This window comes from Lagopus muta, chromosome 15 (assembly GCF_023343835.1).
Source record: "Lagopus muta isolate bLagMut1 chromosome 15, bLagMut1 primary, whole genome shotgun sequence".
NCBI lineage: Eukaryota > Metazoa > Chordata > Aves > Galliformes > Phasianidae > Lagopus > Lagopus muta.
In genome coordinates this window covers 4844693-4867182 of record NC_064447.1, presented here as the reverse complement: position 1 = coordinate 4867182, position 22490 = coordinate 4844693, and the positions used below count along the sequence as shown (strand labels likewise).

The following is a 22490-nucleotide window of genomic DNA, read 5'->3' as shown; positions in this document are numbered from 1 at the left end:
AAATAATCAAACTTCACACCAACAAAACTGTCACAACTTCACTGAAATTTCCCAGTGCAATAGTGAATTCTGGGCTAAATCAGATCCAACAACACACTGCTGCTGATACACACTTTCAAAAGAGGAAGAATTTAACAAGCCAGAGCTTCAGTTGATATAAATCATCACAGTTCGGCTGATGCTCACGTAGCTGCATTGGTTCACAACCACTGAAGACTTGGACTCCGGTTTCACAAATAAGAAATTTCATTTGCTAATGTGAAGATACATTAATGGTTTATCACAAATTCATTCAGCAAAATATTTGAATCCATACTGCTTGTTTTTAAGGACAGATGGCTCGAACAGCTAGAATTAAGAGGTTTTTGTTCCTCCCTCTCCCCCAGGTTTTGTATTTAAAAATTTCCTTCCTGCAGTACCTCTATGTATTCATCCAAGGACCAAACTTTTAAGAACCCAATAACATACACACTACTGTCACACAGCAGTCCTGCAAATGCACTGCTACCTTTTAAAACACTCTTTTTCTTAGTGCCCTTCTCCTGATGCAAGACCAGAAATTGTACAACCGCTCCTATGACTGTAGACGACAAATTTAAAATACCCTTAATTGGAAGCTGAAAAAGCTAAGCATGCTGCACAATGGCTGTGGCACAAGACTTATGGTTGTTTACTGTAACACTAAGACAGTCCCATTAAGAAGAATGATGGGAAACTGCATCCTGGCATTATTCTTAGCAAAAGACTTGACAAATATGTTTTGTAAATGAAGGAGCTACAACAGAGAAAACATATAATACATTTTTCCCCCCTTTTTTTTCTTCCCAGTGAAATGGTTGCATGTTTAATGCTTTATACATTATTCAAGGCTCCATTTTCCAGGTTTCATCAATACCCTATCCACAGCAGCTAGAAGCTTGTAACAACTGACAAATGCAGACAAAACATGCTGCTTAACCCAAGAACATTGGGTCAGAGAACAAACAGGAAAATTTATAGTCGTCACTGTATTACTGTTGGAATGGAGAAGTAAATGAATATCATACGTTACAGCTTATCACTTACAGTATGAGTGTATCATGAACAGCCCAGCATGTCCTACTTAAATAATACTGATGGATAACATGAAGGCAGCTTTTGTAGACAAGACAAAACCTCAGCAACGAACATGTTGTTTATATTTACATAGGGCAAGAGAAAGAGACAAAAGAATAGCAACAGTCACATCAGGGGCTCACGCAATCCTCTTCTGCATATCCATAATGAATCTAGATTGTGCCTGCCATGGAAGCTATTGCAAAGACATAAAAAAAAGTCTTTCTTGGATAAACAGTGGATTCCACAATATATTCTTAGATGAGACATTATATTATTTCCCAGCTGTACTTGTAAGCAGCTCTGCAGAGGACAAAGGAGGGGAAAAAAAAAAAGGTGGGGGGAAGAGGGGGCAGTGAGGGAGGAATAGCAACCAGAGTTTTATTGCCTCTGCTTGCTTCAGAACTGCATGGAGATTAGCAATAATTTTTACATTCAGCAGAGTACCTCTGAAGGTGACTCAGGAACTTGTGTAAACTGGAGATGTAGTAGAGTATAAGCCAACCCCAAACCTGTGGAGCTGTTGCTCTGTTGCTTTGGCACATGGAACAGCCATACAATTACACCTATGCAAAGTATGCCAACAGGCAGCTCTCAATTGCAGTGCTGTGACATGAACATCTTCAGACCAGACTGCCTGAGGATCTCATCCCACGCTGTCGTCACACAGACTCGTGCCATTGCTCTGTGAATGGCAGTTGGTAGGAAAAGACACTGAGTTCTTAAAAATGGAATTCAGAGCCATTTAACATTCCCTCTGCCACTGTATCACAAAAAAAATCTGCTAAGCAGCTTGGAAGTAAATCCCACATAAAAGAATGACTGAATGGTACGAGGGTTTCTGTTGAATTACTAAGCTGTTTTTTACTACTAAAGGGGAAAACAGAAAACAATCAAAAAAAGCAATACAACACAACCAGCTCTCACAGAGCAAAAACCAACAGAACCAGCGTTCCTCTAAATAATAAAACATAGTTAGGATAAAAGTTCACATTTCTCATCTTTGTTAATTTAATTAAGTCACTAATGCTAACTACAGGAATTAATTTGGTCTGTCATATTCAAGGATTTTTTTTTATTTTTTTTCCCCAAGGAGTAAGAAGATATTCCCATCCCAACACGAATTAAAGAACGTTTGTCTACTCACAAAGTGTATCATTTTAATTAAGATCTTACAACCATCACTTATTATTTAAATCTGACCTGTATCTCAGGAAGGGAATCTAAACTAACAAAACCAAGTGCCTTACACAAATGAACGCGATTTTAATGAAGCTGTACATCACGATCTTGTGATGTACAGTAAGACTCTAAGGAAAGTTGTTTCAAAAAGAAACGCTCATACAGAACAGAAACGATAAATCTTGGTGATCCAAAACCGTTATTGGTTGAGATGACCATACACAACACAGCAGCTGCAAGCTCATGTATAAGCATTAGGAATGGGTAAATTAAAAATAATGTAATATATATGTGAGTTATCAAATGTCACAGAAACCAATTATGGTAATGCTAATACAAAAGCAAAAAAAAAAAGGTCTTGCACATTATTTTACAAAATATCACATGGGAAAATTTCTATGCATAAAAAAATATCAGCTCACTTAACGCATGCTGCTCCACATGGTGGTAGATTTATTGTTGGTATAAATGAAGGAGGTGAATACTTACAGAAATACTCCTGATAATAATAAAAAAAAACCTGACTCCAAAACAATTCTTGGACTTTCTTTACCTACTAAAGAGTTTTCCTTTCCCACTGCTGTTTCTTAGCACTCACTGTCATCCAAGCATTCCAGGGATCTGCAGTTCCTTAAGGTTACTACAGAACACAGTAATACTCAGAAGCCCCTGTGGGATGTAGTCTATTTGGCACAACAGCATCAATGACATACACACATTTCCCTCTCAACACATGAAATGAATTAGCAAGGTTGGCCAGCGTAGCTCTAAATGATTACATGATGAAACTAAGGCTGTTAGATGACCAACATGGAGAGCTACTATCAGTGCTATTTAAAAACATTCCTCTGCCTCCCAGGTTCTCCGTGTAAGCATGCTTACCAGACAAACTGTAGGTCACCAGCAGATATTTATAACTACTTGTTATAAATAACTTCAAAATAGACAACTATGAAAAAGGCAATGCATGCCCACACACATACAGCATATTCCTTTCTTCTAGAACTTCACCAGAAGGGACTGTAGAGGGTGTGCTTGTAGGTTGTAAGGTAACCTTGAACAAGAACAGCAGATTACACAGTCCTGTACTCCTAGCAGCGCTGTGCTATGCACTGGTGTGGAGAAGGCTCCAACGTTAGGGCTGAATCTACAAAACATGGTGCTGGGAAGACGTATACTATATTATCAAATATCTGCTGCCTCAGATAGGGGAGATGGTAATAAAGCTACAGCTAAAAGCCTACACTTCCAGCCCAAACAGCCAGCTACTGATGTCAAAGATTTAGAAAAATAAACGAGAGAGAATATCTGTCTGAGCAGGACTTTGATATGATCTAGAAAATCATATTTCTATTACAATGTACTTTTTGTTTAAAGCCTAAAAATCTCTGGGGTCTGTTGTCTGCACACAGCTGAGAATAACTAAACAAAGCTCTCTAAAATATACGTTATAGAAAGAAGTCGTCTTATTGATGGCAGACGAGCAAAAATTGCCGACCTGATGCAGCTGGGCTGAGCTGTAACACAGCAAAAGCTGTGAGAAAGTTCTAAGAAATTCACATTCCAGAAGGTCATCAGATGAAAACACTGGGAAATGACTACTAATGAAGAAATTGGTAACACCTGCAGCAGGGCAGTTGGTGACCCCACACAGGCCCTGCTGCAAGGACCATCAGTAGTCAAGGCTCCTTTTTGAGCTACAATCTTTGTCACCTTTCAGCAGATCACATAGAACATTGAGTACAGATTCAGATCTCCACGAACAAAGGGCCTGGATTACCCCTAGCAAACAATCAAGTGCTAAACCCTGCCACAGTACATGGTCATTTTCTCTGTCTGTCTGCTGGCAGCATCACTGTAAGAGTTTGTCTCTCTAGTGTTTGTATCCACCTTCAGTCAGAGGCAGCCATCAGATTTCTTCTGGCTTCTCTGCAGGAATAAGCATGTTCCAGTCCCTCAACTTCCATACACCCATCATGCCCTGGAGGCTCCCAGCCATCCCAAAACCCTACTCAGGAGCAGGTCAGCTTCTCAGCATCTCTCCAGATTCCTGGGGCTCAAAACCAGAGCCGTCCTGTTGGCAACTGGATCAGCACTGCACAGAAGATTGCAACAACCATCCTGCACCCATTAGCTGCACTCCCGACACAGCAGATATCTGTGGTTTGTGGGATTTGTTCTGTTTGCCCTCCCCTAAGCCTTTGCAGAACTGTTTTCATCCAGCCAGCTCCCAGTCTGCACCTGAGTTGATCTTGCCCCAAAGGTGCAAAGAAGCAGCAAAATGTCAATCTCCTCATGGCACTATTATGACCTTACAGCTCTACAGGCATATATTCTCATCAGTTATTAGATACCGGTGATTTTCTTTCCCGTGATCTGCAGACATGTCTCAGTGCATCTCATGTATTAGCATGTTCCATGTAACTCTAGAACTGGCAAGCTTTACAGTGACTCAAGTCCATTTCCTACTGTTCTTCACAGCGCTCAGGTACTTCCCTCTAGCTTCTGCAATTTCATTCACCTCTTGTTTTGAAGCATTCACTGAGAAACAACCTTGAACTTGACTTGTCACTGACAAATTATGTCATCTTAAGATTCCTTCACCCTACAGTTTTAGCAGTTCTGGTTTATCATCTCCATTCACTCAGAACTTCAAAGTGCAAAACAAAACCCAAATGAAATATGAAGTATTTCAATATTTTTAAACACACATGCATTCTTTGTGGAACATAATAGGGTAGAGGAGAGACAATTGCTAACGACAAAAATGACAATGCTAAATGTAAAATAATATTAAGGGGTATCGCTTTGCTTTATACACTTCTTTCTGGCAATTAACATCATCACCCACTAGAAAACATAATTAGTATACAGGCTTAATGCATACGTAGTAACTAAAGAAATTCTGAAGATCTAAAGTACCAGAAATGCAGCTAACTTAACACAGTGAAAGCACCAGGAGGCCAGAGGCAGTGCAGTTCAAATTCCTTACTGAAACTTCTTTCTGAAAGGAAGTTACCTGATAAGGAATGAAAGTTTGTTCTATGTGGTATCTCTGTTAGGTAAAAGACATTTCTTTGTCCATAGGATATTCAAACCAGAGACAGCAAAACCTTTTCACAGTATCACACCTAACTGAATAGAAGGAAATCTCAATTTATTTCAAGTATCTCTATCTGAATAATAGGAAAAAAAAACCCTACAAAGCTCCACTCAATAGATACTTAGCAGCCAAGGACAAAGCTGCAGCCAGGCTTCTGCAGAACTACAACTTTTCATTTACTACCATTTAGGAAGGGCTAATATCAGACAATGGATGTAGATGAAAAAATAGTCCTTAAAAAGAAACTGCTTGCTGGCTGAAAAAAAAAAAAAAAAAAAAAAAAAATAGCCAGGCTCAGGAATCAGAGATAGAGAGATATTTAAGAAAAGCCTTATTTGCTATATTGCCCTGATGTTTTAAAGTAATAAAACGCCATTTTTTTTTCCTTACTGATATATTTCCTATGATGTAAATTTGAGCAGGTTCAGAAATAAAAAGTTAAACCAGAAAAATAACCTGGAAGTTATGAGACAATATTTTTTGCTTCACTTCTTTATTGCACATAAGTGTGGCTTTACGGTTGTTTATACACAGATGTGAATCTGTCCCTATCATCACACTTCACTCTGGAAAGGAAAATAACAGAACCCTTGTAACAAGACCTGCAGTGACAATGTTTTCTTAGTCCACTTTGTCCAAACTGAGTAAGTTAAAGGCACAATGTGAATAAAACTAAAAACATTCACTTTTGCTTCACAATCTAGTATATTAACAGCTGGTGTCCCCTTTCATTTTTGTCCATGCGTAATTACGCTTTAACAGGCACTACTTTAAAAACCAACAAGAACGTCCTTTCCCAATTGTCAAACAACATGGAAGCCCATCAGAATGCAAGTTTTGCCTCTGTTTTGTCTGACTCTCAAACACAAAAAATTTGTCACAATCCTTAGTGCTTTCACTGTCTGTAAAAAAAAACAAAGCTCCCACTGACCTTCAGCTGGTTTCCTCATTTACCTACTTTTTTTTTTTCTAAACCTGTAGTCTCCATGTACCTGTAACTATGTTGCAATGGGACAGCATACATGCTTAAGTTAAAGCAATTACCTAAAGCACAGCCCTACAGCTTTTCCTGAATGGCAGATAGTCTCACAAATAACAACCAAAACCAAGCATTTTGAGCAGCTTTTTGTTAATCTTCAGGTTAAAGAACTAAAAAGCATATAGAATGATTTGCTTTTCTAAAAGAGACATTCCTAGGTATCTTCAAGTCACATGAAATTGATAGAAACACAAAACTACAACCTGAATTTACTGAGTTGTACTGTATGTGTGTGTGCACTGTGTGTGCGCCTTCGAACAGCGCTGCTGGGATGGGTGCAATATTTACATACTGCAGTTGCGAGTCTTGCTTTTCTCCATTACAGACTTTGGGCTGGACGCTGTTTTTAGTCCTCGTACAGAGCTTCAATGAAAGTCAACAGCAGATCTATCTTGGATCAATGGCATTATATGGCCATCTATAAAAAAAAGTTTGCAGGTTGAAAAACAGTCATTATCCTATTGGTCACGAAACTGGTAGTTTGATATCTGAAACCAATTTTTCTGGAACCTAATTATACCTTTCACAGAGCTCCAGATGACATGCTTCACAGCAGTTAAATTTACCATACCTTGTTCTGTGCACATTGCAAACAACGCTGTTTTACAGATTGTTTGGCAAGCAGACAGTAAACAGGTGAGGTAATTTAACAGCTTGACCCTGCCTCACTTTCCTGGTTCTTAAAGAAGCATCCTTCAATTCTGAATACTCTGTTACATGTGTGCATATCAACTGGAATGGTTTACCAAATACTAAGAGACTCCATTAAAAACAAAGGAAAGTTTACTTGAGGTAATTTCATTTAGAAAAGAGCAACTCACGGGAGATAGCACTGCAAACATGTGGAATATATAAATCGTTTACCTTATCTAAAAATAATGCTATCCCTAGCTTTGGGAAGTTTCCCTATTCGCTGAGTGAAATATTCATTTTCTGAATTTATCTCACTGGAAGAGAAGGAGCAGAACAGAAAGACTATTGGTCTGAGAGCTCCACTGAAGGGTACATGAAGGAACAAGGTGATTAATATTTTACTAGAAAAAAAATAGTAAATGAAAATTGAATTTGAGGAAAAAAAAGTAATCGCAAGATAAACTTATATCAAAAGTTAAAATTCTCCACTTGCTTTTGACAGCTGCTGTTTTTATTATTAAAGGATCTGCTGAGAGTCTGCATTTTGATGTTAACATATGAAAATACGTTGACTGGCACAGAAAAACAAACTCATAAATTTCAACTTTAAGTATCTGCTTTAATATATTATTGCACTTTATTGGCAATATTCCACCAGCAAATGTCTTTTTATTATTGTATCCCCTCTTTGCAATAAAGAGAAATGCTGTTGACTGGCCTCCACTTTGGGAAATATGAAATCACTGTTTCTTGCTAGCTGTGGGCAAGAAGTAGTTTTCAAGCCACACTGAAGTTACAAAACAGCTCAGAAAAAAAAAAAATACCTAGCAAGAAATATGCTAGCACTTTTCATAAATTTTCAATACATGGATACAGCAACATAATTTCCAAGCATAAACACCCAGCAGAGGAAATATATTATCTTAAATTTCACTGTGTGACAAAAGATGGGATGTTTAATAGTGTAAAACAAGCAGACTTCCGTCTAGTGTGGTATGAAATTTGCAAGAGAAACTTTACTGTTTTACATAAGTAGACGAACATCTTTGGCTAAATTCTGTACCCCTAACTGAGGCAAATCTCCCATCAGCTTCAGAGAACACTTTGCCTGACTACAGATGTACTGCTGTATTCATTCAAAACATTAAGATGTTTGAGTAGCTGGAAAACCAGTAAAAAGGAGACTTAGGGCATTTATCCTAGATTCTGCTAATAGGGTAAAAAAAAGAAAACTGGTGGAAACTTTATGAGAGAAAAGACAACAAACCACAGATACTGCACCAAATGCTTGTATAAGGAAGGAATTTAAATTTAAATTTGCATGCTATTCTGAAATACTTAAAACACTTGATATCTGTACGCAGTATTTACAGGCTGTATATATACATATATATACATCCTGTAAGTATAGTCATCATTTTCCATTCATGTGTTGGAACTTGGTGCACTAGAAACCTGTATTACCTCTCAGTGACTGGAATTCTTTATTTTACTCATCTGTTCAAGAAAAGGAGTTTTGCTACGTTGAGTTCTAACATTTTAATTGCAGATACTGTATGCTATGTGTATGTAGACAAAATGTTACTGAGATGTTGAGTTTCTTGCAGCTGGGTATATCTTTTCTATGTGTTAGCAGGTTTTCATGAGGTGGTTGATGGAGTGAGCTGAGGCCTTGCTTCTGCAGATGCATCCGTGTGGCACAGATCAGTGCTTTCATGCACTATATTCATATTCAGGATCTAAAGGGGGACTATAAGAAGGGGATGGATTCTTTAGCAGGGTCTGTTGTGTCAGGAAAAGGGAAGGTTATTTCAAAATAAAGGAGGGAAGACTGGACATAAGGAAGAAGTACTTTTACAGTAGGATTGGTGAGGGGCTGGAGGTTGTCCAGAGATGCAGTGGATGCCCTGTTGTTGGAGAAACTCGAGGTCAGGCTGGATGGGGCTCTGAGTACCGTGATGGAGCTGTAGATGTTCCCGTTCATTGCAGGGGAGTTGGACCAGATGACCTTCAGGGGTCGCTTCCAACTCAAACGATTTTATGATAAATTTTTATGAATACAGCTGCTAACCATATTGTGTCCAAGGATCCACAACAAAACTCAATGACTCGTTGACATACAGGAAGTTGGTTGCAGGAGGCACTGTCCTACTGTAAAAAGCAATTGATGGTTTCAGTCGAGCCCCCAGTGGATACAGGTCAATTGCAGTAAGTGCAGTGAAATGTGATGGTAAGGGCTGTGTTAGGACAGTGATCATGAAATGATAGCCTAGGTGAATTAAGAATGGCAGGTAGCAGAACTGGTACCTTGGATTTGGACAGGGCAGCCTTTGACCTATTTAGAGGCCTGGCTGATAGGGCACCCTGGAATACAGTTCAGAAAGGGAGCGCACTCCAGGAAGGCTGGGCCTTCTTCAGAAACATGAGCTTAAAGGCCTGATGTGCAGAAAGTCAAGTTGTCCATGGTCAGCCTGGCTGACCAAAGAGCATCTTCAGGAACTTGGAAAGAGAGTTTATGATCTCTGGTTGGTCAGCTCAGGAAGACTGTAACAATATTATCAAACTGCATAGCAAGAAAGTTTTAAGGAACAAAGCCTAACTGGAAAACAATTTGGCCAGTGCAGTAAAAGACAATAATAAATGCTTTTATAAATATGTTAACAAGCAAAGGAAGGATTATTTTTAATTCTCACTTCTGTACTGGATGTGAAGGGGAATGTGGGGACAAAAGATGTGGATAAGGCTGGGTTACTAGATGTTTTTTTTGCCTTAGGCTTTATTAGTCAGGTCAGTATTCTCCAGGTACCATCCTCCCGGGATGGACATTTGTGACTGGGAATGCAATGAAGCCCCTATAATCCAATGGAAAACTGTAAGTGAACTGTTCCACTCTCTGAATGTTTGTAAGTCTATGGTGCTGGATGGAATACATCCAAGGAATGGAAAGAGTTGGTGGAGGAACTTGCCAAGCCACTTTTCAGCAAGGCTGAGTGCTGGATGCTACACTTGGGTCACAACACCCTGCAGTGGTGTGGGCTTGGGGGAGAGTGGCTGAAAATTTGCCTGTCGGAAAAGAACCAGGGGGTGCTGGTTGGCAGCTGGCTGAACAGTCAGCAGTGTGCCCAGGTGGCCAAGGAAGCCAACGGCATCCTGGCCTTCATCAGACCAAGGAAGTGACTGTCTGTCTGTACTCAGCTCCTTCTGTTAGTGACTAAATTTTCTTACTGACTTAAGATCTTTGGCCCATGTTAGCAATAGACTTTATTCCTTTTCAAGAAAGAAAAAGGCATTTGTTATTTGCCTGTAAAAATGCTATTCTTCCATTTGCATTCAACGTGAACATTAGCATTATTACTCAAAGCCATAAAAAATGCTATTAGTTTAGCCTCAAATAAAGTTTTAATTATAGTACTACTACTACCATGCAAATAGGAAAAAAACCTTGCATAGTTTGGCTCCTTAAAATCATAAGCAGTCGACTATTGATCAAAATCAATTCTGAATTATTGCTTCCATGGGAACATATTCTAACGAACCATGACAAAATTTACATCTTCACCAAACCCTAGCATAAAAATCTGAATCCACTTAGAAATGCACCACTGTTTCTGTTTCCATCTTCACTACATAATTTTAGCCTTTCAGTTGTAGGACTGTAGATCCAGTCCTACAGATCTAAAGGTTAAAAAAAAAAAAAAAAATTGATAATATGAGGTCAGTTTGAAAGAGATCTGCATTGAGGCCCAGACCAAATGACGTGACTAAACTCAAAACAAGTTTTTGTATTAGCTTTCTGGGGAAGAGGTTTGTTATTTGTAAACCTAGAATTTTATTTTTTTCTTTTAAATCAGTCTTGCCCTGACTTTTGAACCATTCTTCCTTCCTCAGTAAAAGATCACATTGGCTAATCATGTATCTCAAAGATTACATACATTCCTGCTTTCCAGTCTTTTCCATTTACTTCCATTACTCTCACCAATTTTTCAAAGTCATCCTATTTACTTACCTGACTGTAAATCTCACTATGGCTATCATGCAGGCCCTTCCCATTCCTGTGCTCGCACCAGAATTTTTCTACCACCGTCAGTGTTATTGCAAAATAACATGCCATGATTTTTTCACAGCTGCAAACCCAATGCTTTGAAAAGCAATTAAGAGCAAAAGTAGAAATCCAACATGAAAAGCCAGAGTTCCACCCACAGATGTAAAGCCAATATGTTCAATCTCAACCTCTCAGCCTTAAGTCTAAGCAACTCTGCAAATCAAATTCATAAGAAAACAGTGCAGTTGTAAAAAGAAACTCACATTCTCTCAACTAAGTCCTGATTGTAGGAATCTTTTCTCAGAAAAGTTGAAAACAGGAAAAAAAGAGATGTCAATTTAAGAAATTAATTACAGCTTAATTAGTTTCTTTATAAACCACTTAAACCACAAGCATTTTAAGCTTATCACACAGTGCTTTTCAAAATTCTGTTTTCCCAGATTCAGTCCCAGTGACTTCAGGTCAATTATGTTTGCTCCTAGCCATTATTTTTCACAATACTTCCAACACTTACCAAACAGTCACTATAACATATTTGAGAACCATGAACCTGTCTGTTTTACTTCCTTTGCTGAAGAGACGCCTGGAAGGCCTTCTTAGCATACAGAGGCATGACTTTAAGACGGCCAGCCAAGCTCAATACACCAAATAATCTAATACAGATATGCACAGAAAGAACTCTTCACCCTAAGACACGCTAAGATACAGTTTGTAGGGAGCTGACAACACTCTTCCCACCAGTTACTGATGAAGGTGTGAAAGATACTGCCAGCCAACAGCAAGGACCCTTCAAATTCACTAACAAGGTAAGCTCTGCTCTTTAGATATGGACATTCTATATCCACTTTTCTAATAAAAGATGACCATTAAATAGATAAGGTCCAGAATTTTAAGAAAAAAAAAAAAGCTACTTACCAAATCACAAACAGACTTCTTCCAAACGTGCTTATACAGAGATGCACATCACCAGCACACACAAGTTGTTTTCTTCTGAGCTAAGACCTTGTCCAGTAGGGCCTGTAGTGGTTCATGCTGCAGCTGTCCATGCTTTGCACCGAGACAAAAATTCAAAAATTTTATTCTTTCCACATCCTCTCAACTGTGAAGTGTGAGATGCACCAGATATAAAAAAAGAAGGGATGCACGGTCACACAATGCATCTTTTAACTGCTTTACTTAATTCTCTTCCCACCAGCTTACAGATATTTCATATCCATGTTTCAGCGTGTGCAACTCAAAATTAGTGTTTGGTTCAATGTGAAGGTAGATACAAGAATCCTGAGCAAATAGAGCTTGAAGCATAAATTTGAAGAATGCAGAATCTGCTCAGGGGCTCCGAGTAGGTCTTGTGAACATATGAATAGTCTGAAAACAGTACCCAGAATCCATGTCTTGAATGGGTATTTCAGGAAGCCACTCATTCTCTGTAGAACATGGTCTAGTAATTGCAGGGAATCCATGCTGGCTACTCCATCACACCCTTTGGAGATGCATTTGGAAATGTGGTTCTGTTTAACAGTCAGATGTCATCTATTCATTCATTACAGCTGAGTCAGGCAAGCTTCTCCGGCTTCTGCTTTTTCTGGAAAAGAGAATCCTCCAGGCAGTGCTCTTCTCTTCACACATGAAGCAAAATACCCTGTCCATCCTGGCAGAATCTGATATTTTGTGTACGTTTTTTTTCAGTCTACCTGAAAAAAAATAAAATCATAAAAGTGTGCTCAAGTCTGTCAGTCAAACACAAAGAGCTTCACCTTGAACTAATAAGGTTCGCAGGAATTATTTCACATAAACCCACTTCCCTTTTATGCCCCTGTTACAAAGGTGGACAACAGTCACACTGCAACAAGGTCATATAAATAAGCCAAACAAAAACAAACCTTCATTTGATTAACAAAGAGCCACATCTGCAGGTGGACAGCTGTTCAAAATGCAAACTTCAGGCTGTCAACTTTTACTATCATTATTTTAAAAAGAAGATTTGAAATGAAGAAGTAAAAAACTAAAGCCCGAACAAAACCTAAATTGCTTACTTCCTGACCCATCTCATTCCACTGATCCATCTGTAATGCAACTTTGGGTATGGTTGGATTCTGTATTTGTCTTTATTCTCTCCAGTATTTTTTTTTTTTTTTAACAGACAGATGAATGGGATGACTTTACTTGATTCATTGGCACTGTTAGAGCACTGACTTCTTTAACTGCAATCATAAATGGTTTCAAGATATGAAACAAGTGTTCCAGCATGGACCATTGAGCAGAATGGAGAACAATGCCTTTCCGCTGTCACCACACAAGATATATTTAATGATTGCTACCGTACATTCTGATCAAAAGCAGTTTTAGTCATTTACTACATGGAATTCCATCTTGTTTATATACTCTGAAAAAGCTGCGCAGACAATAGCAGCTGCTTGTTGGGATTCAGAACTTTGAACTGATCAGAGAAGCATCTTTTATAGACCAAATCCTCCTATCTCCTTTTATTTTCACTTGTTGTTATCATATATTTATATAAATATCTTGAAACACAGTACTCCAGCACTAGAAAATGCTAATTACTGGCTAGAAAAAAAGCATTCAATCCGTAACAATTTAAGTTTACTGCAGTTATAAAAATATTACACCACCACTCCACTTGCAGCTGTTCATGAAAGCCACAACACAGCACCTACTGTCATCTTCCACACCTTGAAACATCTTTCAGCAGGCAATATTTAGAGCTGTTTGAGAAAGAATAACTTTCGTTTATCAGACTATTTCAAAATTTTGTTTTCACCTGTTTGCAGACGAAAGCCAATACTTTGAAAATTCCTGGAGTGTTTTAATTTGTTTTGATTTAGCTGAACTGTTGTATTGACTTTAGTAACACATTAAAGAGAAAACAATCAATTTCAAAAACGTGAAATATTTTCATATTGTATATTAAATGGGTGTTCTTCTGAATCGTGCCATTGATTTTTGAAGAAAAAGGTGCGATCCCGGTATTTTCCTGGAGTAATTTATTGGGTGTTTTTTCTTTCCTAATATCTGTATTGGCCTAATGTAGCTGATCAAAGAAACAAAACCTAATTTAAAACAGGATAAAAGAAGACTTCAGTTACAACACATTTCCATTAAGAGGTATGATTCTAGCCTCTCATTTATAGAAACTAGAAGTTTTTCCAATATTTAATCACTGAAACTTCTCCAGTGCTGAAGGTTACTCTGTTAAACAGTTTCCAGTGTGTGTACCTATTTTAGGAAGTTACATAATAGAAGGGCACCCATGGCACTACTTGTCAGTCTTGAGAAGCGCACTGCTTTTTTGACAAAGTTTGAGAAGATAACCTGTGATCACTTTATTTCAGCAAAAAATTCACCAGGTAATTGAAAGCTGACCCACAGGCAGCAGTGCAGAATAGAGACATCCCACCAGGACCAACAACAGCTGACCGACGGGCGCTTGCAGTGCAGACCATCTGCTGGCACCCTGTAGCTAAAGCTTGACAAGTTGCTCGCCTCTTGCTCAGGCTTAGAGCACAAGCAAAAGCACCGCAGAGCCTCTCCCTCTGATCTGCACACTCCTGAGCTACACCTGGCAGCAAGAAGTACAAGACAGAATCAAGTGCGTGTAAACTACTAGCCAGCTTAGATTGCAAAACCTAAATACAACTCTAATCAGCCCCGCCACTGCTCCACAGGTGATGCCTCTTGGTACCCGGTGTAGAACTATTAAAAATAGCTCCACAAAATGGCTCACAAAACTAAGGAACAGTTTTAACACAAACACGTTTATGGCAAGAACCATGTAGATTCTGACGCCGGTATCTTTCCCCAAGTCCTGTGTGTAATACAGCCCATAATCTGCGGTGCTGTTCTCCTGGAACACCTAACAATCCAGTTCCTGACCACTCCTCTATGCAGCCATTTTGCAGACTCATCTGTGAATTTTAGAAAACTTCTTTCCTCCAAGTAAAGCAGATCACTTATTTCTGAATGATGACTTCTGTTCTCAGATTATGTGCTGTACCCTTAATTGTGCAGTTTGAAAAAGGTAGGCGATATCCTCAGGATTTCTCTAACCTTTATTTTAGCACACCTCAGGATAGTAACACGGTAATCAATTAAAGCATGCTGATGGCACATGGGGAGCCCTAAATCTCCTATTGGCAGCTTATCAGGGAAGTCAGCACTTTTTCTGTAATTTTCCATTTAAATGACTCCTTCGTACAAAGCAACCTCAAAGACTCTCAACTGTTTGTTCACTGTCCCATGACGCTGTGAGGGAGTTTACAGAATTTATACATTTTAATTTACCTTTCCTATATATTTTTAGCTTTCTTGGTTAGGAGTTTATGTTGACTTCACCAAGACAAGTAAGTTCATCTCCAGACAAAAAAAAAAAAACCTCAAAAAATAAGGAGTACAATTTGCATTTTTTAAAAATTCAGTTCTTATTTCTTCATACTATGTTCTTCACGTTGGAGCAAATTATATTAAGAATAATATGTGAAAAAACTCTTTTCAAATGTAGATTACTGTACAGAAAACACAATTTCCTCTGTGAAGAAATCTCATCACTGTGTAGCAGAAATACTTGGAAATAGGAAATGCTGTTTCCTTATGTATTTATTACAAAGTACAGTACAGTGAGGAAAAGGAAAGGTGAAGCCTTTTGTTAGCTAAGACTCACTTTCCATGCAACTGCAGTGCTGTGACATTTGCAACAAAGCATAAGAACACAATAAATGTGATATACTGAGAGAGCTTTCTGACATACCTTTTCTATCCTTGAACTCTAAACAAGGACTCGTTTCCCCCTCTCTGCCATTATAGACACACTTGAAGTATTAAAATGCAGTAACTTCAGATGGATTTAAATTGTTGTGCAACAATGAATTGCTGTTCTTCGGAATAGCTATACCTGTTTCAAACTGAGGGATACGATCTATCAGTCTAGAGCACTCACTGAGCCTGATGTAAAGGTCAGTTATTTTCTGCTGTACGTGTAAATATTCCACATGGTATCTCACTTTCATTTTCAGTAGTGAAAATAATACAAACAGGTAAGCAAATTTAATTACATAAGGGAAGAAATTGTTACTAATAGCAGCACTCATATAGTAAATGCTCTTATAAAACAATTCAAACAAATGCTGAATCCTCATCACTTGTCTGATTATGCCTAATGAAGTCATTAAACATGAAAAGAATCAAAATAGCTGTGTTAACTCAAAATAGTAGCTTCTTACTCAAAATAGCTTTTTATGTGGAGACCCAGCAAGTAAGACCTTGAACTATCAGGAATGAAAACGATGTAAGGTTGTACTAGTGCAATGGAAAGGAAGAGAGATATTCTGACTGAAGAATCTATTTTTCCTAATAAAGGAAGTAGTTCAGATACAGACAAATCCTCATTCCATTTGAATACACTCAAATTATTTAGTACCTTTGAAGGTGTTAGACAACACAGTGGATTTGAAAGGGCAGAAGGAAAAAGAAATAAAAATCTGAGTATTTATTAACCGAATAAATGTTATTCCAATACGGAACCCAAGAATTCATATCAGAGATAAAGCACATCAAGGTGACAGGCTGAGACAACACTGGTGCTGGAACCCTTGAGTCATTCCAGCAATGACCTGGTGGATCCTACAGAAAGTATTCTGCAGTTAGTGCTGAATCAGATGAGAAGCTCAATCATCTCAATGCCAATCAATGGAAAGGAATGTAGTGTTTCCCTGGACAGATGGCAAGCTTAAGGAATTGCAAGAGCACAAAAACCCAAGAACTGCCGAATTGCGGGGATAACATTTCACCAAAGCCAAGGAGTTTTGATGATTGCTCTTTGAAATACACTGAGTCCTACATAGGAAACACCCTTGCTGCATGCATTCTGCCCCACTGAGTTCCGAAGCACACTCCATTTCAGACTGACAAATTCACCAGATTGCTTGCCAGTCAGTATAACAAACAGTAAAAGCATGAACAATAAAGATCCAGATTTTGCCAATATTGTTTGCCTCATCAGCTACGATTTTGTATTCTTCCTTTGAGTATAAGTCTGCTTTCCTTCTACAGCCATCAAATCCTTTCCTGTACTGTAGTGATTTTAGTAAAGAATAGGAGTTGTTAAAACATTTAGGCAAGAAATTGGGAATTCAGACAATCAAAGTCTAAAGATCATTTTTTTTTTTCTTTTTCCATTGTAACACCACCTGCATACGTCAAAAATAGAAAATACCACAGAATGGTTTTGGCTGGAAGGGACCTTTAAGATCATTTAGTTTCAGCCCCCTGCTGTAGGCAGGGCACCTCCCAGCACAGCAGGTTGCTCACAGCCCCAGCCTGGCCTTGAATATCTCTGGGGGTGGGACTGGGGCATCTGCAAGATACTACTTTAAAAAGAAAGATATTCCATAAACCCAAACGGTAATTGATCTCTTCTCTGAGGATTAAGAACATATGGGAATTAGAACTCTGCACCTATAACAACATAGATCCCTCCCCCAGTGTTACGCAAGTGTTAACATCCCCAAAAATGATCCATTTCTTTAAAGTTCCCGAACAATTATCTGCAGTTGGGCATTATTCTGGAGATCCATGAAGAAATACAATAATAGCAAACCAACAGCAAGAGCATGGTCTTCTATCCTCTTATTTGTATATTTCAGTGTGACAGTTCATAAATACCTGAGTTTAAGGCACATTAGCTAAACACAGTATTAAGAAAGATGAAGGAAATTTGACAAGTGTTACAAGGATAAGTAAATACATAATCTAATTACAGATAAATTGGAAATGTATCAAATACAAAATCAATTGACATTTGGCCAAAGTATGACAATAACTTTCTACAGCAGTAATGATTTTTGTAGCAAAAATCAGCAAAAATTTTGTAGCTTCCAAAGTCTTGCTTTTCAAATTTCTATGTGTTCAAAGAAAGCAACGTGTCAGTGAAAAGACAAGAGGGGATGGCTCACGGGAAGCTGGCTTGTTCAGAGGAGAGGAGGGGCACCTCTGAGCTCTGCTCTCTGATGGCAGTAACAGGACCAGAAGGAACAGCATGGAGCTGAGCCACAGGAGAGTCAGGCTGGATGTTAGGAAAGGGTTCTGCACCACAGGGTAGTCAGGAACTGGTAAAGTGAAGGCTGAAGCACGTCTTAAAAACAATGAACTTACAGAAAGAAAACTTAAGGCACCACCAATGCTTTGTCATTTCTTCTCTTGTTGTTTAAGAACTCTAAAGTGATGCTTTATTGTTTAAACAACTGGTTGTGCTTTCAAACTGTTCAAAACCAGACTCACTAGATTTGGAACAGCATCTGCATTTTTTTTGTCCTGTTTGTTTTATGGATTTTTCCACGGTGGAGTTTTTTGTGGTGTCACCTTGCTTTATTGCAATGAGGCCACCATAGTGAAGCACGAGGATGTGCTGACAGCATTACGAGAAAATATGGTAGCTATTGTAAACTTTAAGCGTAACTCCCAAATAGAAGCTTCTTCAGACTGCAAAGACCAAGTCTACCAAAATTCTGGTATGCAGCATCATGCCTGACTCCAGGTGCAATCCACGACTGCTGAACACTTCTGTCTTTTCACAGATATGTAACAGAGATTAATAAAACCCTGGACATGATAGAGTATCAGTAAGCTGAAGGGACTTTATTGCTTCTGATAGGAAATCCTCCTAGGATTTTACAGAAGCTTAATAACTATGACCAATGCAATCTTCATGGTGCAACACAAAACATATGACTCTACTGGAAGATTTCCCAGAGCACAACTCCTGTGTGAGTTATCAGGGAAGTAATTAAGCAGAGAAACTTTGTTGCTTTTGATGAAAGAGTCTCACAAGGATACTCTGATGACCAGCAAATAGGAAGAGACATCCTGCTTCTCTTCCCACTTTCACTGTTGTATTTGTGGTGTTTTAAACTGCCTTGAATGCACAAAAGGGTAGAAGCAGTAATCCAGGTGACATTTACAGGCTGTGGCTAGTTCACTGAGCATATCTAATAAATTCACATTTGCCCATACTTCTCATTAATGAGGTCTTATAAAAAACTTTAATTCTGGACAGTATCATTCACAGCAGCCGTTCTGCATTATGATGCCTATCTGAACTTCTCAGTTAATGATGCTGTTATTACTGCAGGTAATACAGTTAGCTTGAATAAGATCAATAGGCCCCCAAGATCCTATAGAGCCAGGAAGAACTACCACGTTAATACTGCTACAGTAATCATTCTCAACATTAGTCCAGAAAAAAATAATTCCAAAAACGTTCCAAAACTTCTTGCCACCCAGATATCAGCTAATGCCTTTTCTAAGAGTGCTGAACACCAGAAGTTCACTGAAATCTTAAACAAGGCCCTCTATCTTAATCATCATGTATTATCTTCTACTTAGCTCTGTGGCAAATCTCTCCATCAAAACACACAAAATATTACTAAGTTCTTTAATATCTGGGATTTATGTTTTAGTTTAACAATGTTACCTACAATTATTTACACAGTACTATCTGACACAAACAAGATGTTATCTGTGAAGCTCACATGAAAATCCATTAAAGCAATCTTTCAGGGACAGTTTAAATATACTGTTCCCAAGGTAAACTTCTTCGCTATAACATAAATATGAATTTGTAAAAGCTTCTAAGCAATAATTTACTACTTTGTAAGGTTGGCTTGGTAAACAGTTGTGCAGCGATTCTAGCTGGAATGCATTTAATTACACACCTAAAAGACAGAATTCTCAATAAACTTGCTCTTAACTCTCATTCTGAAGACAAGCTTGCCAAATTTCTACTATATATTCAGCTGATGAAAGAATAACAACATATACACAAGAAAGCACAGTTGGGCATAGATATTAACAAACATAGGTATTAACAAAGTAACATGGATCCACTGGGGTTCTGAACAACCAAATAACCTGGAAGCTGTTCAGCTGCTATGACCAGAATGGTCGTGAGAAGCACTTTGGTGAAACTTTCTAATCATTGACAGAAAGGATCTTTCCAACTTGAATAAATCTCTCATTGAAAAATTACGAACTATCAAAATAAAGTATTGGAACAAATAACTTTTCAGATTTGTCTGTAACCTCCCAGTACATAAATAGATGGAGCTTTATTCTGCTTCTTGAATTCACGCTGAGTGTCAGTGACTTCATAGACTTTGATGTCAATCAGTATAAAAGCAAATATTGTCTTCCATGGCACAATGGCTTCCTGCAATTCGAACCAGGGCTTTATTTGCACAGAGCCTAATATTACACTGGAGCCTGCTGGCATGTCATGCTGCTGTTAGAAATCAAGATAATCTCCATCTCAACAAACACTTAACAGGGCTGTTACCTACCCTACATAAACTAGGGCACAAGAAGAACATAGGCATAATTCTCTCTGCAAACACTGGAACAACCATAGAATTGTTCAGCTCGTGTCCCGTCTGTGCCTTCCTGGACCAGAAGGACTGGGCAGGAACACACTTGACCTGGGATGCCTTTCAATCTCTCTTCCCATATTTTCTCCCACCAGCATCCACCCCAAGCCAGCAGATATTTCTGCTGAAAAGTATGGGATCATAATAATGACACATCTCAACAAGCTTTTATAACTGTGTTCTCTGTTCTACTGATTACATTGAAAGTCTCAATCAGCTTTCGCTGGTATTTCAGAAAGCAAATAGGAAGGGAAGGGTCATAAGAAAATGCACAGTCAGAAGGCAGGGAAGCAAACAGAAATCATTTAAAGTGCCAAAGAATTAAATTCACAGCTTCTGAACTGAAGTTGAATAGTACAACAGCATATATACAGGGTACATTTGGCTGGAGGAGGAAGAAAGGAATTTCCATGAGCACAGTAACATGGTGTCAACACTGGCAGGGTGGGCAACCTGTCTGGTACAGCTACCTGACTGAGACAACAATGTTATCTGCTTCCCGACTTCACTGCCCAAGTAAAGGCTCTTTCCTGAAATACATCATGCATCTCTGCAACCATCAGCGGTACCCGAGCCCTGCTGTGTTCAAGTTGAGATCATTTGACCATATTTTCATGGGCAAAAGAAAGCAGTGTTCACATAGATGCCTGTAGCAGGTTATTGTAATAAATAAGAATAAAAGCTTTTTTTTCCCCCAGGTCTGCAAGAATCTAAACTGATAGAATACATTTGGTGAACTTCTCTACAGAAATCATAACATGAGAAACACAGCACATTCTTGAAAACTGCAATCACCTTTGATGATGATAAATAACAAAGAAGTCCCAGACTTCTAATTAACATGAGAAGTGTTTGCAGTTCTTTAAATATGCTATTGCAGTGTGACTAGCAGAATCAGAAGAGGTAGACTGAATAGCTGAACATTCTGACAGTTTAATTGGAATTTATTGGGAGAAAGTACTGCTGCATCATCCAGAGAATTATCACAGACCAAAGAAAAAAGTGCACACGATTGAAGTGTATCCTGAGAGTTTTTCTTTCTTTACTTTCACCCTCCAAGTAAGTGTAATACTTACAGTATCTACTCTAAACATGCTTTAAGCAACATATTTGTCTGTCTGTTTTGAAGAACTACATTCATACAAATAAAAATGCCACTTGCATAGCCAATGGTTCCTTGTCATCTTCATCAGGCAAATACCAGCACATTTTCATGCAAATACAAACTGTCAGAAGACTAGAGACAGAACAGTGCAAGAGACTAAAAGCTTCACAACAAAAAGATCTGTGCAATCCGTTTAGCACTGCAATATTGTAGGGATAGAGAAATGTTACCTAGAGGCTAAAACACACAATTTTTTTGTAGTTACTACAAACTCTTCCAAGACAGATTTTGAGATTAAACATTCCATCTGACTGATCAATGGACGAAGCAAACTTAACAGACTAAGACATCTACATACGGATGGAAGTACCATGTGACATGGAAATGTAACTGAAAGTGCCATACAGGGGTAAATCAAGTACCGCATTCCCAGCCTCTTCTTCACTGCTATGCTTGCAGCTCCTGCCTAAAGCTGAACTTCGTACATGTTGGAGCTGCAAAGGGCACCTAACGACAGCTCCTGCTTCCCAGGCTCTTGTGGGGTAGATATTGCCTGGGAGACACTGCTCCCTGCAGCACCTCTTTGCCATTTTAACCAAAGGAGTCTTGGCTATGCTCTCTGCTGGAGGCTTCACTCCCTGTAGGCACCTCACAGGCACTGAAACAGCCTTGCATTTGGATGTTGAAACTGGATGCCAAATATAAATTAAGCAAGAAAGATCAAGCCACAACCCAGTTTGGATTTGTCTGTTTCTTCCAAGCTCAGCCCTTCCACACACAGAGCAAACCGCAGACAAAACAAACCAAACAAAAAACCACAACCAAAGCAGTTCTCTTTGGTACTAAAGATATGACTTGAT

At 38.6% G+C, this 22490-nt stretch overlaps 1 long non-coding RNA gene across 1 annotated transcript in view; it reads right to left on the bottom strand.

Moving 5' to 3' along the window:
* Positions 1-5812: 5812 nt before the first annotated feature.
* Positions 5813-22490, bottom strand: part of LOC125700881 (uncharacterized) — a 68401-nt gene continuing 51723 nt past the window's right edge. Inside the window, exons 2-3 of the long non-coding RNA XR_007380075.1 lie at positions 12010-12785; positions 5813-6837 (exon numbers count right to left, since the gene is read on the bottom strand). This is a non-coding gene — a long non-coding RNA (uncharacterized LOC125700881). The remainder of the gene's footprint in view (positions 6838-12009; positions 12786-22490) is intronic.